At 34.0% G+C, this 16,661-nt stretch overlaps 1 pseudogene; it reads right to left on the bottom strand.

Moving 5' to 3' along the window:
• Positions 1-15,798: 15,798 nt before the first annotated feature.
• On the bottom strand, positions 15,799-16,097 carry LOC122907888 (annotated as a pseudogene).
• Between the last annotated feature and the right edge of the window lie 564 nt (positions 16,098-16,661).

Raw genomic sequence — 16,661 nt, 5'->3', positions numbered from 1 at the left:
GAGATTACACAAAGGTGTGTCTCATTTGAGGTCAATCTAAGGGTGTCTTCCATACTGAACATTCCATAATTATTTAGCAGCCCTATCCAGAAGAACATATGGTTTGATAATACATGATCAACCATACTTAGAGATGGTAAATACAGACAAATTATTTTTTAACTGGTATGTACAGAAAACAACACAAGAATCATGAATTTTATGGGAATAATATGGTTTAGAGTTTTCTACTACCTCTGTGTTGTTGGTATTTCCATGATTTACCTAATTATACCCAACTCAACAAAAATTGGTAAAAATTAGCATTACATCTCTTTGAGAGATTTGCCAATAATTTCAGAATTATTGTAACACAATTATCATTTTCTTGTTAATTCTATAATCATTGCTTGAGTTCCCACCACAAGGAATAATTGCTTTGCTTCAGCAATATAAAGATGAGCAACTCCCCATTCATCCCCTGAAATAACCCGTGGTCTACAAAACCAGAGACACATACATTCAGATAAGGACTTCCAAATTATAAAACAGAAAACAATGGGCTAAAGCCTATTTCACTTAAATTTCAGTTCATAAAAAAGATCATGGAAAAGTACTGCAATCAAATAAAATTTAGTCATATCAAGATGTTGATTCCATATCCATTCCTTAGAGATACATAACACACATTAACATAGATGTCTGAGACACCTTATATGAAGTGCTTAGATTTGTATAATCTGTTTTTCACAATAACTGGTGTATTACAGTCATCCTACACCCATATTTGGATTCACCATCTAAACATTTGCTTAAGCACCAAATCTTGGAGATTTTTCTAAAATTATCTTTTTCCCTCTGCCCCAGTTCCCATTACTTAGTAAGCCCTGTCCATTCTGCTTCCTAAATGTGTCAAGGGCTCTAGAGTGTTTCCCTGGACATTACAGCAGTCCTAGGAGAGAAACTTCTCAGAGATAGATCTCAGCAAAGGTCAGTTCTGGGAAGTTATTAAAAATGTTTTCACGGAAAGAACAGAGATGTCTCTGAATCTGTGTGTGGATCTCAGTGAAGGAAAAAGAGAGGAGTATTTTCTGCCTTGGCTTTTTTCTCCTTTCTTTCATTTTATTCTCCGTAAATTTGATAGCTGTTCTGAAATGTCTCATAGCAGTACACCTGGATGGAAAATGAATGAATACCATTTGCATATTTCAACAATTAAAGGTGCTAAATCTCACTAATTGTGCATAATTACAATTTAGTGATTATACTAAGCAAACTATAATTTACAATTTAAGTGATTACTCTGTAATTCATTACTAAGCTATGTGCCTCAGCAAAAGACAATAACATTTTTGGAGGTCTATTTTTCAAAAGATTCCATGTCAATGTTTTACTATGAGTTTGGTTGATAAAAAACTTCTTAGTTGCAATGCAGTCCATGGAGAGTGTCTGTAAGCTGATTGTTAGTCCCCAGCTATGACCGTGCTTGCAGGACCTGTCACCGTGCAGGGTTTTGCCTCTGCCCCAAGGACTACATGACATTTTTGCACAAAGGGAGCTTTCCCTATTCAGTAGTTTACATGCTACTGTACTTTCATGCTGCTGTTGTTTTTTTTCTCTTTCCCTGCTGTCACTTCTCAGCCATCAGCAATGTTTCACAGTGCTTCGACTTGCCAAATAATGGGGTTTTGTGATGTTTTCTCTGCCTGACTTGTTTGTGATCATCCTGCTTCAAATCATCAGTCAGTATGTGGCTTGGCTGCCTGTCATTCACTCCATCTCGCAGACTAGCCCCATAAAGCTGAATTGTAACGAGTGTGACTCCATCGCCACTGGGCTCACAGTGTATCACAACTGAGGAATTGTTTGAGAATATGATTTTAAATAGAAAGTATGAGCTGAAAGCCACAGGACAATACGCTATCTGTTAGTGTGCCAAAGATGTGCTCACTTGTCCTCATTAACTTCTCTAGATCATCTCTGAGTACGTCATTTGATTGGCATTTTGCTCAACTAATACACTCTCATCATCAATTTTGACTAGAACATTCAGCTATCTTGACTGGTTTTAAGTCTTTCTATTAGGGGGTAATACGCAACCTAGGATGTCTTCAAGGCAGACTGCTAACCTAAAGCATTCCAAAAATTATGCATTTACTATTTCATATCACTGCATAAGTAATTCTTAAGGAAATGCCTTAAGGAATTTGGCAAGAGCACAGGCTGCTAAGGGAAAAGAAGTTTATAAAGGACTGAAAACATTCTAAACCAGTTAAGGAAATAGCAGGTGGCCCAGTCATTAGTGGTAAATAAGTTTGAAATTGATTATGTGGTAACTTGAGAAAAAACAGACTTCTGTTTGGGAAGGTAAATGAGTGTCAAGGTCTGATTCCGCAGGCATAGCTGGATCTCTCACTGTTTATTCCCAAATGATAAATAACATGTGTTTATTCCCAAACAATAAATAACATGATGACATTAACTGTCTAGATCCATCTGGTCTGACATTACTGGTGTCTAATGTTATCAAAACACTCCGTATTTTTGTAGTTCTATCGTAAAGGTTTTTTTTTTTCTCTTTAATTTTATAAAAACATGTTTTCTACTTTGTATGACTGGTAAAATAATAAATAATTACACCAGAAAAAAGAGATAATAAAAAGTGAAAATATATAGAAAATAAATTACTCAAAATTTTCTTCACACAAGGACAATCATTATTTATATTTTAGCATTTTATTCCAGACTCTTTATTACTATTTATTTACAAGACTAAAATAGAAAAGAAGCCATTGCTATTATTATTTTTGGCAGAAAGACCATGGCATCATTTTCCTGTGAGCCTTCCCAAATATATCATTAGAGCTGTATGCCACTCCTTTCTGAGAAAGCATCTCATGGTCTATAAATAGCTAAAAAATGAAAAAAGAAAAAAAGATCTAGCAGTACTTGAAGTTTAGATTCATGTTGTCTTCTTAGAAAGAGTAACATTTTGGAAACAAACAAAGAGTAACTAAACTAGTAGTACTTGGTGTTAATTCTCTACCACATTGTTTTTCTCCCTTTCTTGGCATAATTTAATCTTTTCTTAAGGACTACCTATATCACTAAGCACCAAAATTACCATTCAAGAAATGTACCTTACTATTGTCTTGAGACTACATAAAAAGTGTACATCATCAAAATTGTTCATCCCAATTTCCTAGTTGAAAGTAAGTTGATCTCAATATTTCAAATGGAAGATTGATTGATTGATTTTTAAAGAAGTTATTTATTTATTTATATATTTATTTGAGAGAAAGAGAGAGCACAAGCAGGGAGAGTGGAGAGCAGAGGGAGAAGAGGGTCCTCCTGAGCAAGGAGCCGGATGTAGGACCATAAGATCATGAGCTGAGCTGAAGTCAGGGTCAGGCACTTAACCGACTGAGCCACCCAGGCATCCCCAAATGGAAGTTTTAATAAAAGACACAGAAATCAACATGACAGAAAAAAATAAATAACTGAAAGTCTAAAAGTGACTCAAGATCCAGAGCTTTCATATTATTTGCTATATCTGAAGATAGAATACTGGTATTTAGGTCATGATGGGATCAATCATTGACTGCTACTATCAGGGTTGGGTTAATTGTTTTGTTTCTTCAGTGTGGTGGGACTCACAAACCCTGGTAATTGCTATGAAATGACTCTGCTCTTCTGGTTTCTGTTCTTTTTGGTGCATCATATTTCTTTTTTCACAATGTTTTTCTCCAGACATGGTTACAACGACATTATTCTGTGAGTTCTCTATATTAGTTTTATTCTTAAAAGGTGTTCTGGAAATGCTAAAAATTCACGATATTAACAAAGGTTACAGGGCCACGGAATTTAATGAATAGATACATTTTTTAAAAAAAGAACTCATATTCAGAGAATTTACACAGATTTCTTTAACTTGGGACTTCTAAGAGACTTTACTGTGCTAATATGCTTTCTGAATTTCTATGATAATTTGCAGGATTTCCCAGATGTATTTGCCCATGGATGTCTTATTGGAAGCATCTTGCAGAATATTTTTTCTTTGGAATGATTTTGTGAAGCTCTGCCTTAAGTAATTAACTGTAGATCCTCTGGGTCTCCTTCTTAATCTAGGCAATGATTATAATTTTCATTGAAAGATACAGGATCAGCTTAAAATCAGCTCCTTCTGGGTATTGAGAATTGGACTCAGAATTCTGTTTTTTGTTTCTCTATTCAGAGAAGAGTGTTTCCAGTAAGTTTCTGCTTTAGCCTACAAGAGAGCTATCATCTAATACCATGTAGGACTGCTCTAATCCTATTCAGCGTTTGAGTTTCAAACACACTATTTTCAACCGTAGAAGCAAGCCTCTCTCAAAGAGTGTTTCTTTATGTCTATGGTAATTTCTTCTTGATTTTTATTTATTTTCGTTGGGCAATTAAAAGCTTTGGGTAAGGTAATTCCCCATTAGTTTTTGCATGTGGTAAGCTATGATGTAGTAACAAACAATCCCACTCTTACTCAATTAAACCACAGAACTCCATTTCCTGCTTATGTGTATGTAACAATGAACTCTGCAATGTTTAAGAGCCGTCGGATCCATGTGGCGAATCAGTGACTCCATACTGTTCTACCATGCCACCATGAGGCCTCAGTGTCGGTTACTAAAGGGGAAGAGAAAGCATTAGGAATGTGGTGGGTATTTACACTACCTCTTCTGACCCAGTTCTTCAATTCTTCTGAGTGGAAATAGAGAAAGTGTAAGTTTAATGCAAATCCATGCACTCGCTAAGCTTGTCCTCTTCTTTATTCTTTTCGGTTGGTGCTCAGTCATAGTCTGTGGGTTCTTTCCTCTACAAGATCTTAAAAATAATGCATTTCTGCTGGTAACACTTACTAGGATCATTCCTAAATTATTTTCTCACCTTTGCAGGGCTTTATTTTTCATTTGATCATTTGGTATGACCAATTCCTATTTTGTGAACTATGTGCAACTCATTTTATGAGGTACAGCTCTACTTACTAAGGATACAGAAAGGGGTTCATTAGGAAAAGAGTATGTACTCTACTTTCATTTTCCAGTAGGAAAACCAGTCATATTTATAAGTGCATATAAACAAATCTACTAAACCACCAGAGAGTGTGAGGGTATTCTATTACATATGCTGCTTTTGTCGATGAACAGGCCAGGCTTGCGATAAAATTATGTAGGAAAAGAAGATGGTCTTTGGTTCTCCTCCCTCTGCATACTTTTTTTCATTCTTGATTCTTATACTTTTCTACCCTTTCACTTTTATTAAATTTCCTCATGTTGTGTATTAGAAGCCAAATGTAAGGTAGTATTTATAGCATTTTCACCATAAGAGTTAGCACTGCTCGAATTGAGAAAGTAAAATACTGAGTGACTATAAATCTAAGAACAGAGAATAGTTCCTGTTGATTCCACAGCTGATACAGGTCAGTTAATATCAGTTCTAATTCATGTGTCAGTTCTAGTATATTTGCCATTGTGTGATTATGAGAGTCATAATCGCTCTCTCATTATAAGTATCTTTTCTAAAAGAAATAAGATCTGATTATCTCAAAATTCTCCTCAGCTAAAAAAATTCTCAGCTGTCCTCATGCTTTATCATTTATAACAGCTTTTTTTCATTTACTAAAGTAGAAATTCTATTTTCTATTAAGTTTTTCTTATTTAATTGACAGTAACATTTTCTGACTGACAGTGTGTTTAAAAAGATATGATGTAATGGGACAATATATTAAGATGGATAAAAGTCTCTGAATTTAGAAAGCTGGTACAAATTCCATGTCAACTCCTTGTTAGGGGTGTGTCATCTGACAAAGTATTTAACTTCTTGGTCTCAAATTCCCCATTAGTTTTAGTGACGACGACTCCTCCTCCTCCTCCTCCTTCTTTTCTTCCTTTCTTCTTCTTTTTAAGATTTTATTTATCTATTTCACAGAGAGACATCACAAGTAGGCAAAGAGGCAGGCAGAGAGAGAGGAGGAAGCAGCCTCCCCGTGGAGCAGAAAGCCTGATGCGGGGCTCGATCCCAGGACCCTGGGACCACAACCTGAGCCGAAGGCAGAGGCCTTAACCCACTGAGTCACCCAGGCACCCCAGTTTTAGTGACTTCTTAAAAGGTGGATTAAATATGCAGATTTTCTGCATAACTCTAGGTGTGTAATGTATGTGTAGCCTACTACTAAGAGTACTAAATTTCTTTTTTAAAATGATGCAGAGAGGCATGAAAAGTTGGCAGTTTGGTAGATTTTTGGAGCCTTTAGGGAGCCTGTGATAATATGTCATAAGTGCAGTGTGACTTATGGTTAGGACATTCTTTTCCTTATAGGTGTGGCTCACAGAGTGAAGAGCAAGGTAGCCATGAAAATTGTGACATCAAAAACTAGGTAGATGCACATCAAAGAAAAGCCAGATTTTTCTGTGGCTCTAATGCTTGTAAAGCAACCTCCCTTTAATCAGGCATTCTTAACTCAAGAAAATATATATAATTACGGCAGGTGTGAGCTAAATACCCTGTAATATAAAAAGGATATGTAGATTGCACCAAAGAAAATCAAGGTCATAGAGAAAATATTTCCAATTAGTATTATAGGGTACTTTTCAGTTCAACAGAAATAATTATATTCAAATTTTGATTATCCTTAATATTGGAGAGCAGAAAATATCTGTTGAGAATGCAGATCTTTCTTATAACTTTCAACATCCTAGAGCCAGGGGTCTGCCCAGATATACTATAGGTACAGCAATATGTCATAACCAAATATGTGCCTACAAAATTAAACTAATTATAAATAATTTTATTTTAACTTCAAACTGAATCTTTCTGAGATTATAATAGCTGTCTGAGTGAAAAAGAAAAAATAGGTCTGAGCTATATGTAAGTCAGAGAGTAAAGCAAATTTAAGCAATTTTCTTAATTGTAAAGTTTTTTCACTACCTTTTATATGCTGGTTTTAATCTTTAAGAGGGTGTATTTGTTGATATTTATGTATATATCAATATATATCTAAACATATATCACCATGAAGTTACTTCGTATCATAGTGTATATTTAATTCTGCATAAGAATATATGTACTATACTATCCCAGAGACATTAGGAATTCTTTAAAATGTTGATATTTATTGTTTACGATTTAAAATGCACACTAAAAGACTCTGGATATTGTCAGCTTATTTTAATTATTTGTGCCACCTTTAGATGGCTATAATAAAGGATTAGTATTTCTGAAAACTCATAAGATATGTACTTTATATGTTTGTCGTCAAAATTTCCAAAGCACCACACACACTGAGGCTTCTACTTTGTCTGTCTTTCCTTCTTGTGGCTTCATGACAAAATAGAGAAAAAATTAAAGAAGGAAAGAGGAGAAAGGCTGGCTGCTTCTTTGCTTCCCTCAGCCTTTTTCACCACTTAGCTGGCATTTTTTTTTTCTATTTTTCAAGGTCAGTTCTGAAGCTAAGGAAAAGTGAAAAAATATATAATATTGTGAAAGTCTCATACTGTATCCCAGGTTTGAATCTCTGATTTGACTTTATCACCCTTGAATCTTTTAATATAATTGCTTGCAGTAAATATGAAATGCCATATTTTTATGTTTTTGTTGAACAGTAAAACCTTAATATATCATGTGAAATGTTTGCATCTCAATTTCATACTGTTCAAATCATGTTCTGCTACAAATCCCCAAATTCCATTATTTCCCACATCTAAATGTTGCCTGTGTGAACTCACATGCTCTTTCCTGTTTAGGGTTCATCTTTATATTAGCATCTGCATGGATCTGTGGGAAAGGAGGAGGCTATTTATTTATTTACATCTTACAGGCACTAACTGAATGTCTATATTTAAATTAATGTAGCAGATATAGGGAAATGACAGGCAGCTAAGTATATAAGGGTCAAAGCCAAGGTAATTTAGCATTGTTTATTGTTTTGTTTTGTTTTATTTCTTTTAAGTTTTTACTTATTTGAGAGAGTACAACAGAGAAAGAGAGAGAGAGGGGGACAGCATGGCAGGGTGGAGGGAGGAGGCAGAGGGAGTGGGAGACTCAGAACCCCCCGCTGAGCAGGGGGCCAATGAGTTGCTGGAGCCTGAAATCATGTCCTGAGCTGAAGGCAGATGTTTAACCAACTGAGCCACCCAGGCGCCCCTGCATTGTTCTGTATTTGTTATTGACAACATTTCCATATTAGTCAAGGTTTGCAGACACTAAGGATCAGTGACAAGAGTTAACCCATTCTAAGCCACCAGCTACACACCTCCAGAAGATTTGCCCAGAGGGGTTCAGAGAGAATTTAAATGCTCTCAGTTTACAATAGTCTCTTCTTTCTGGATTTTTCTGCCTATAAGGCACACTTCTTACACTGCAACTTTGTGCTGCTTTTAGCCAATTGTTTCATCTAATAGCGCTAATAAGGCATTTTTCTATAGTTTTTAAATTTTAATTTAATATGTTTAAGTATTTATGGAATAACTGCTTTATTGACTTAGTAACTAAATTTCCAATTGCAGTTTCTTGTTCTCTCTGTTTCAAATTTTTCACAAACAATTATACAAATGTGAACTTATATGTCCCTAGTTTATTACACTATCTTTATGGTAAGATTAACCTGGAGAGGGGAATAAAGGTACACCAGCAGCTATCTGCCAGTTTGGCAAAGCAATAAGCAGAATAGGTGAATTTAATTTTTTAAAAATCAAAAGCACCTTTGAAAATTAGAATTTTAAGGAATGACTATGTTTATTATCATGTCCCTATCTTACTTTATTTTAAAATTTTTTGAACAGCATTACTTGAAACAAACAAAAGAATCATAATAGTTATTCATAAAGGAATGCTTATTTATGTCTACAGATTTCCTAAATTTTCACCTCATACACATCCATCAATATTTTCATCAATAAAAGCTTTATATCCTTTCTAAAAACCTCAGTTTTTTCACTTTTAAAATTTTTTATCTATGTATTTGACAATTACAAAAATACTTTAATCTCAAAAAACACCTTTCATCAAAAGGAATAAAAATCACCTGATATTCCTTGCATGCTGTGGCACTTTGGAAGAAAAAATATGCAGAATTTCAAAGTCTAAATGCACATACAGAAAAGTCATTCCATAGTATGTCTTAACTGCTGCACTGTAGTCTACTTATTGTTAATATTGGCTCAAAGAAGTTCATTTCCAGTTACCTCCTACAAACCTCCTACAAGTATTTTTCTTCCTTTCTTTTCTTTTTTTTTTCCTATTGAGGACCTCATTTGACTGACATATTAAATTATGCATGATCAACTGAAAAGGATCAGTTCAAATTTTGGCACTCAGTCACCATCTGTGCTTTGTACATTGACGTATCTCACATCCCTTTCATGTTTGCCTTGTAAATGGTGTGACGGTTAGGCTTTTCATAATGTTTGTTGTTCCATAAAATTAATTCTAGTGATGGTCATATTTGGAGAATAGAAAGCTCCATTCAGGAAACTGTGAAGAATTTTGAAAATAAAAATCTCCATTAGTGTGGTGACATAATTTCTAACATTTCTCATGGCAATCACTCCAGGTGTAGAGTCAATCAAATTTTTTTCAATAGCATATGATTTGGGGAACTCATTTCTATTGCAATGTAACGTCCTTCAAAAAAGTTATCTGTGGGATCTTCCTTCTTATAAATGTGCATAGCTTCAAACTTCGAAGTAAAGAAAAAATAAAAACAATCCTCCAAATAATCCATTTACTAACAATTATTATTACTTTGTTAAGCTTAAGGAGACAACATTATATACACACTTTCATAAATGGAAGAAATATTGAACAATGAAGTCAAATATAGTAAATATAGTGCATTAGAAAATGCTCTTTAAGATTATAAGTAAAGTATTTGTATATGAGCATTGGAATAATAAGTAAATGATTTTATTACTGTTGTGTACCATGAGATACATGAGACACATGGAGCTCAAACTCGGCACACATATTTTACTCTAACCTACACCCCAAGTATTTTCTCAAAATTTATAGTGAATTTAATTTCTATACTCTTTGTCTAATGGCCCCTATTTCTATAAAATGTAGTAAAATTCTGGAATCAGTCTGGTCTACTCCTATTACCTATCTTATTTGGGTATTCAAAGGAATGATTTGCCTTTTGTTTTTCAACTACAACTGTACAAGGCAATCTTTCATACCAAATAAATAATGAAAAAAAAATTGTGGCTTATGTAAACTGTCATACTTCCCACAAAGGGCTTTCCACAGTCCAAAGATAACTTCTAGAAATTTTTGGAAATTATTTTCCATACTCACTAATTTCAAAGTTTTCTCCCTTAATGTTTGCTTCATTAGAGTCAAGAAAAATATGACCAAAAGTTCTTATTAGTAAAAACGTTTCTACTGTTAAAATGTTTCCAGGAAAAAAGGGGGAGGCACAAAATCACAAGGAAGAAAAATGAACTCCTTTTCTTGGCAATCAAATGACTATTTGGAACCAAGGATTAAATGAGGTAAAATTTCAGTTACACCTCCTCTTCTTTTCCAAAAAGTAAACAGACACTGAACTATTTTTAAGGTATTACAAAATCAAAGGTTATAAAAGTTTTACTTTTCCAACTTGACTTTTCTTACTGAAACTTTGAAAAAAAATTCTTTTAAATTTACTATACCATTGTTAGGATTATATGATTTAAAGTAAAGAGGAAGAGAAAAAAACTAATCATCTCAAAGCCAGGTACTTTTCTCTGATATTCTTTTTTATGTTCCTTTTAAAAACACTGAATGCACATAATATTTTCTTTTTATCCAGATATTCACTATGCTAACTTTCTAATAGTTTTTTCCCACCAGATACATTTGTTCCATTTCCCTTAAAAGTTTTGTATTTACTCAGGATTCTGCTTTTGATCAACATCTTTTCTTATTCATTGAGAGATTTAATCTAGGCATATGTTTCTCTAATAACTACCTATAGAATATCAAAACTATACTTCTAATATGGATCTTTTTATAGACTTATACAGACAACTACATCTCCATCTAGATATTTGCCCATGCAGAGTGATTACAGATACTATTTGCATATAATGTTACATGTTGGGGAGTATAATAACTTCAAAACATAAGTTATATTCAAAAAATAACTGTGTATTTACCCAACCACTCAATGAGGTAGCTATTGGAATTTGTCTTTGGCAGATAATAATATTATTCAACATTAATCCATGTTTCCCATAGATCTGGTGTTATTCTAAATACCACCTTTCTTAAAATATATCATTTAATCCTCACAATCAATGAATCAGTAAGTAACATCATTGTCCCATTTTACATGGGTTGGAAACTTAGCACAGAGAAATTGAGTAATTTGCAAAAGTGACACAGTGGAAGGCTTGCGACTTTTGTTAATTAATCTACAGGTGTTTTATTACAAACCCTATACTTTACACCTACACTACACCGACCAGCACAGGTCTTCAATTCAATCTTATAAAAATATACACTCATGTTTTCTTCAACCCCCATCTTGTTATCCTATATTTTAAAAATTTTATTATTAATACCATGAAAATGATTCTAACATTAAACATGGCCTGCCTCTATCTTATATGTAGCATTTAATTTTTGCTATATTCTGCCAGTATTCTTCTAATAGTTCTCACGTTTGTTGCTTTCTTTGAATCGGCACTATTACTGCTTAGATCCATCTTTTCACACTAGGACTCGAGAAATAATCTCTTCTATATTGTCTTGCTGGCATTATTCGAAAACCTTTATAAACTGCCCTATACTCTCTAAATCAAAACATTTTAAAAATCTTATAGAAACATTACCAAATTCTTCTATTAGTAATTTTTAAATTCTTCTATTAGTAATTTTTCATTACAAAATTTTATAGGACAATATGATTTTCTTCTTCCTATCACATCAAACACATAGCCGATTGTTAACCATTTTGGTTGTCATAACAAATTGTATAGACTTAACTAAATGAAATATCCTATTTCATGACTCCAGGATTTTGTAACATGCTGGTGTCTGCTCAAACTGCAATGAACTTTTTTTTTTTTTTTTAAGATTTTGCTTATTTACTTGAGAGAGAGTGACCAAATGATAGAGCACGGGGGGGTTGGATAAAAGAGGGAGAGGGACTAATAGACTCCACACTCAGCAATGTGGGGGTCCATCCCACTACCCTAAAATCACTACCTGAGCCACAATCAAGAGTTGGATGTTCAATTGACTGGGCCATCCAGGCATCCCGGAATGAACTTCTATATCTTCTATACCCTAGGTACATCTACTAATCTCTTTGTTCTGCCATCCTTCATCATAATTCCGTTTATAATTGATCATTTTCACCTTTATCATTGTATCTTTATGCCAAGCATTGTTGGATGCTATATTTATATGTGGATATATATATCCACATATAAATATAGCTATATAAATATATATATGAGATAATATATATTATATATATTTATGTGGGTATATATATAATACATATATATCAATTATAGTACTTAAGATAATCTATCACAATAATTAATTAATATAGTTCCCATTTGAATATGAACTACATTTGTGAAGCGGAATCATAGGGCTTACTACAAGGAGCAAAGAAAATGGAAAATTTAAAAGTGACTTTCAGAATTACAAGTTGGGATGACCAATTGTCAGTGAAATTATTTGGGATGATACAAATTTGGATGGATTTTTTTATTTTTATTAAATTTTGTTTTGTTCTGATGTATTGCTGAAGTTTCACTGTAACCATTAGCTCAAAAACCAATTTATTTATAATAGGATACAAAGTCATTTGTATACTTTGATTAAAACTACATTATAAGGAACACATTTGAAGGAAGAAAAGGCTAAAACTAAATTTTAGAAAATTCTTATATGTGAACCATTTCCACACGTAGTTGAATTGTCTAAGCGATGACTGGTTATTGAAAGTTACACATACCATAGGCATTAGATGAAGAAAAATATAAATTTAGACCATGGGGAAAAAAGTCATTGTTTTTAAAATGTTTCTATGTATCTCATCTATATATGTGGTTTTAAAACAATATTCAACCAATTAAAATAGTGTTTCAGTATAATTGCCAATGAAGGCCACTTCCATAACAATCATTTCACATTCGCTGTACATTTAGTAAAGGGACACAATTTAGATTTTGTAATTTTAATCAATTTCTTCAACTTTACAAAATTTACAAGTAAAAGAAGGGGATCTAAGTATAAAAGGATACACTTAAATAACAATAATAGTTGAAATTCCTCAGATAAGACACAAGACATAATTTTAAGATTTAAAAGTTCAGTAAACTTCAAGCAGGAAAATTACAAAATAAACCATGTTTAAGAACATTACAGGCAAATTGCTACAAAAACAAACAAACAAACAAACAAACAAAAAAAAACACGGTAAAAACACCCCTAAAAAGAACAAGAAAAATAAAAACTTTTGCAGCTAAACGAAAACTGAAGCTGAATAAAAAAGTAAGAGATTCTGTTGCCAGTAGACCTACAAAATATGTTATTATGCTGAATGACAGCATATGAAAGCTACTATTTTAGGGAAAGATTGAGGAGCTTATCAGTAGTAAATATTTTGGGAAAATCTATTTTGCCTTAATTTTTTTTAAATACAGATAATTAATAGAAAAAGTCTAAAATCTTGTAGATTCATAAAAATAAAATACATAATAGCAATTGTAGCATAAAGGTAGAGGGGTAACAAATTTACACAATTGTAAGTTTTCTGCATTTTAGGTGAAGTAGTACAAAAATAACTATGAGTAGATTGTGAAAAGTTAAGAATGTATTTTGTAGTTTCTCGAACAACCAATAAAACAAATAATACAAAGTGGTAAAGTAAAAAGTTGATAGGTAAATTAAAATTAATTTCTTTTTTTAAAAAGATTTTATTTATTTATTTGACAGAGAGAGAGAGAGAAAGAAAACACAAGCAGGGGAAGTGGAAGAGGAAGAAGGCTTCCCGCTGACCAGGGAGCCGGATGCGATGCTGTATCCCAGAACCCTGGGATCATGACTTGAGCCAAAGGCAGCCGCATAACTACTGAGCCACCCAGGCGCCCCTAAAATTAATTTCTAAAAATTATTTAAAGACCGAGACACCTGTGTGGCTCAGTTGCCTAAGTGTCTGCCTTTGGCTCAGTTCATGATCTCAGGGTTCTGGGAGAGAGCCCCACATGGGGCTCCCTGCTCAGAAGGAATCTGCTTCTCCCCCTCCCTCTGCCTCCTCCTCTCTGCTCATGCTCACGCTCTGCCTGTCTCTCTCAAATAAGTAAATAAAATCTTTTTTTTAATTTTTTATTTTTTATGAACATATATTTTTAGTAAATAAAATCTTTAAAAAAATAAAAATAAATAAAAATTATTTAAAGACTAATGAGTATCACCTAAAGAAACTTTGAGTAAATTAAAGAAGTTATTTTTTTCTTTTTTAACATCTTGCATGTTAACCATATAATACTTCCTTTGCCCTAATTATATATAAAAACAGAACAACTGCAACCATATCTAAGAAAGAAGGTGAACAAAAGCTCCCATGCTTTCATTCTCTGAACCTGATACAGCTTACATACTCTTTCCTCCACGATCCCCAAATTCTTCTCTCCTCCCACCCGCCATACACAAATCATTACTTTGATAGACTTTGTAACTAGGGCTGTGTTGTGGTGGAAAAACAACAGAGAACTCTTAATTAGATTATTCCAGTTAATTCAAAGTAATAATGTATTCACACTTCTAAATTTATGAATGGTCCAGGCAGTTTTTAATTTTTTTTTTTTAAAGATTTTATTTATTTATTTGACAGAGAGAGAGATCACAAGTAGGCAGAGAGGCAGGCAGAGAGAGAGGAGGAAGCAGGCTCCCTGCTGAGCAGAGAGCCCGATGCGGGACTCGATCCCAGGACCCTGAGATCATGACCTGAGCCGAAGGCAGTGGCTTAACCCACTGAGCCACCCAGGCGCCCGGCAGTTTTTAATTTTAAGGTGTGTTAGAGAATTGTGAGATAACCAGATATATACCCTGTACCCTCAACTCCATAACTAGAGAATTTTTTGCTTATTTATGAAGTCTTCTTGATCTCTATGAGTTTCTAAAGATTCAAAGGGTATTTCAGAGGAGGATTAAGAACTTTATACATTTACTTTGTAATCTTAATCACCGCTAACTTTTTTTTTTTTTAAACAAGAAGTTAATTTAAACAACAAGATGCTTGACTTGAAGGGAAAACTATCTAGGATTCATTTCTTTTAGAGTCATTTATCCCTACTTAAAGACAAATTGCTCTACATGTAACAGCTACGTACAAAAAAGTTACAAAATTGTCCTTGGTTTTACAATGATAAATGAAAAACATTAAAATTCTCCAATTGAACAAGGTACGCAAAGATTTTTATGTTGTTCTTTCTTTGTTAAACAGTGAGAGCAAAACAACTTACTAGAATTTAGAGATAAGAGCTGACTGAGTGTGCCACTAATGGAGAGAGGGGGGATTTTCACAGACACAGTATTTTCCCCCATCCCATCTCCATTTGATGTCGATCAAAAGACACCATTGGCCATTTAGTTAAAAAAAAAAAAATGCAATATGCTTGTGCACATACCCAGTTACTTTATGTACAATAAAGGAATGGGGAAGGGGAAAATGAAAGAATAGAGAAAACTATACTGTAGTAGTCAGGATGTGGTAGAACCAAATTGCGGCTTTCTAATTGAGAATATCTTCTCCGTCTGCAGGAACCAAGTTCTGGAGTCAAGTAGCAGGTTCCCTTTTTAGTAGACACCTCCTGTCTGCTGCTGGAACACATCAACTGTATCTCCACGCTCCATTTCCAACCGGGCAGGTGTGTCTGTTTCATTGACTGGCTGCCCAGCAAATCCGAATCTGATCTGCCTCATTGACAAACCCTATCACTCACAATAGGCTTTCATTAGTTTACTAAGTGTGTATGACTCTTGATCTTCAAGTGCACCTCAGAACCATCCTGCGCCTCAAGCTTCAAATTAATACGATCGTTGTTCTCAGTCTTGATTCCTTCCTTGGTCTTTTCGTCGGCCATGGTGAACGCTGAAGTCTTGTCAGCTGCCACTTCACAAAAGAGATTACCAGGTCCGCACGGAAGGAGCACAGGGCCCCACCAGGAGCCTCAGAAGAAGGAGGCGGCGACTGGGGAGGAGGGACAGGGTGCACGCACACACACCACTGGCTTTTTAAGATAGTTTCTACGACTGTAAAATGGAAGGACTGAATTAGATTGTAGTAAAAGTATTTTAGTTCTGAAATTTCATTATTATGATAATAAACACCATTTCTGGAGCATAAGCCAAGTGTTTCATATACATTACTTCATTTAAGCTTCATTACAAACTGTAGGGGAGAGATCATTATCCCTATATTAAAAAACATAAAATTAAATTTCAGAAAGTAATCTCCCCAGATAAGAGCAAAAATCCAAACAAAGTCAGACTTTGAAGCTATCAGCCTTATTTTAAGAATTTGTGGGTTATTGAGGTATATATTATTGAGTTAAATGATAAAGTATTAAGGTAGCATGGGGTCAAAATCCATGTAGTGACTCATTCAACATTTATTGAATACTTTACAAAAGGATGCCATCGTGTTT

The sequence above is a fragment of the Neovison vison genome, chromosome 5 (genome assembly GCF_020171115.1).
Source record: "Neovison vison isolate M4711 chromosome 5, ASM_NN_V1, whole genome shotgun sequence".
NCBI classification, from domain to species: Eukaryota; Metazoa; Chordata; class Mammalia; order Carnivora; family Mustelidae; genus Neogale; species Neogale vison.
Note: the sequence above shows the minus strand (reverse complement) of the source record. Positions and strands in the feature narration are given on the sequence as shown.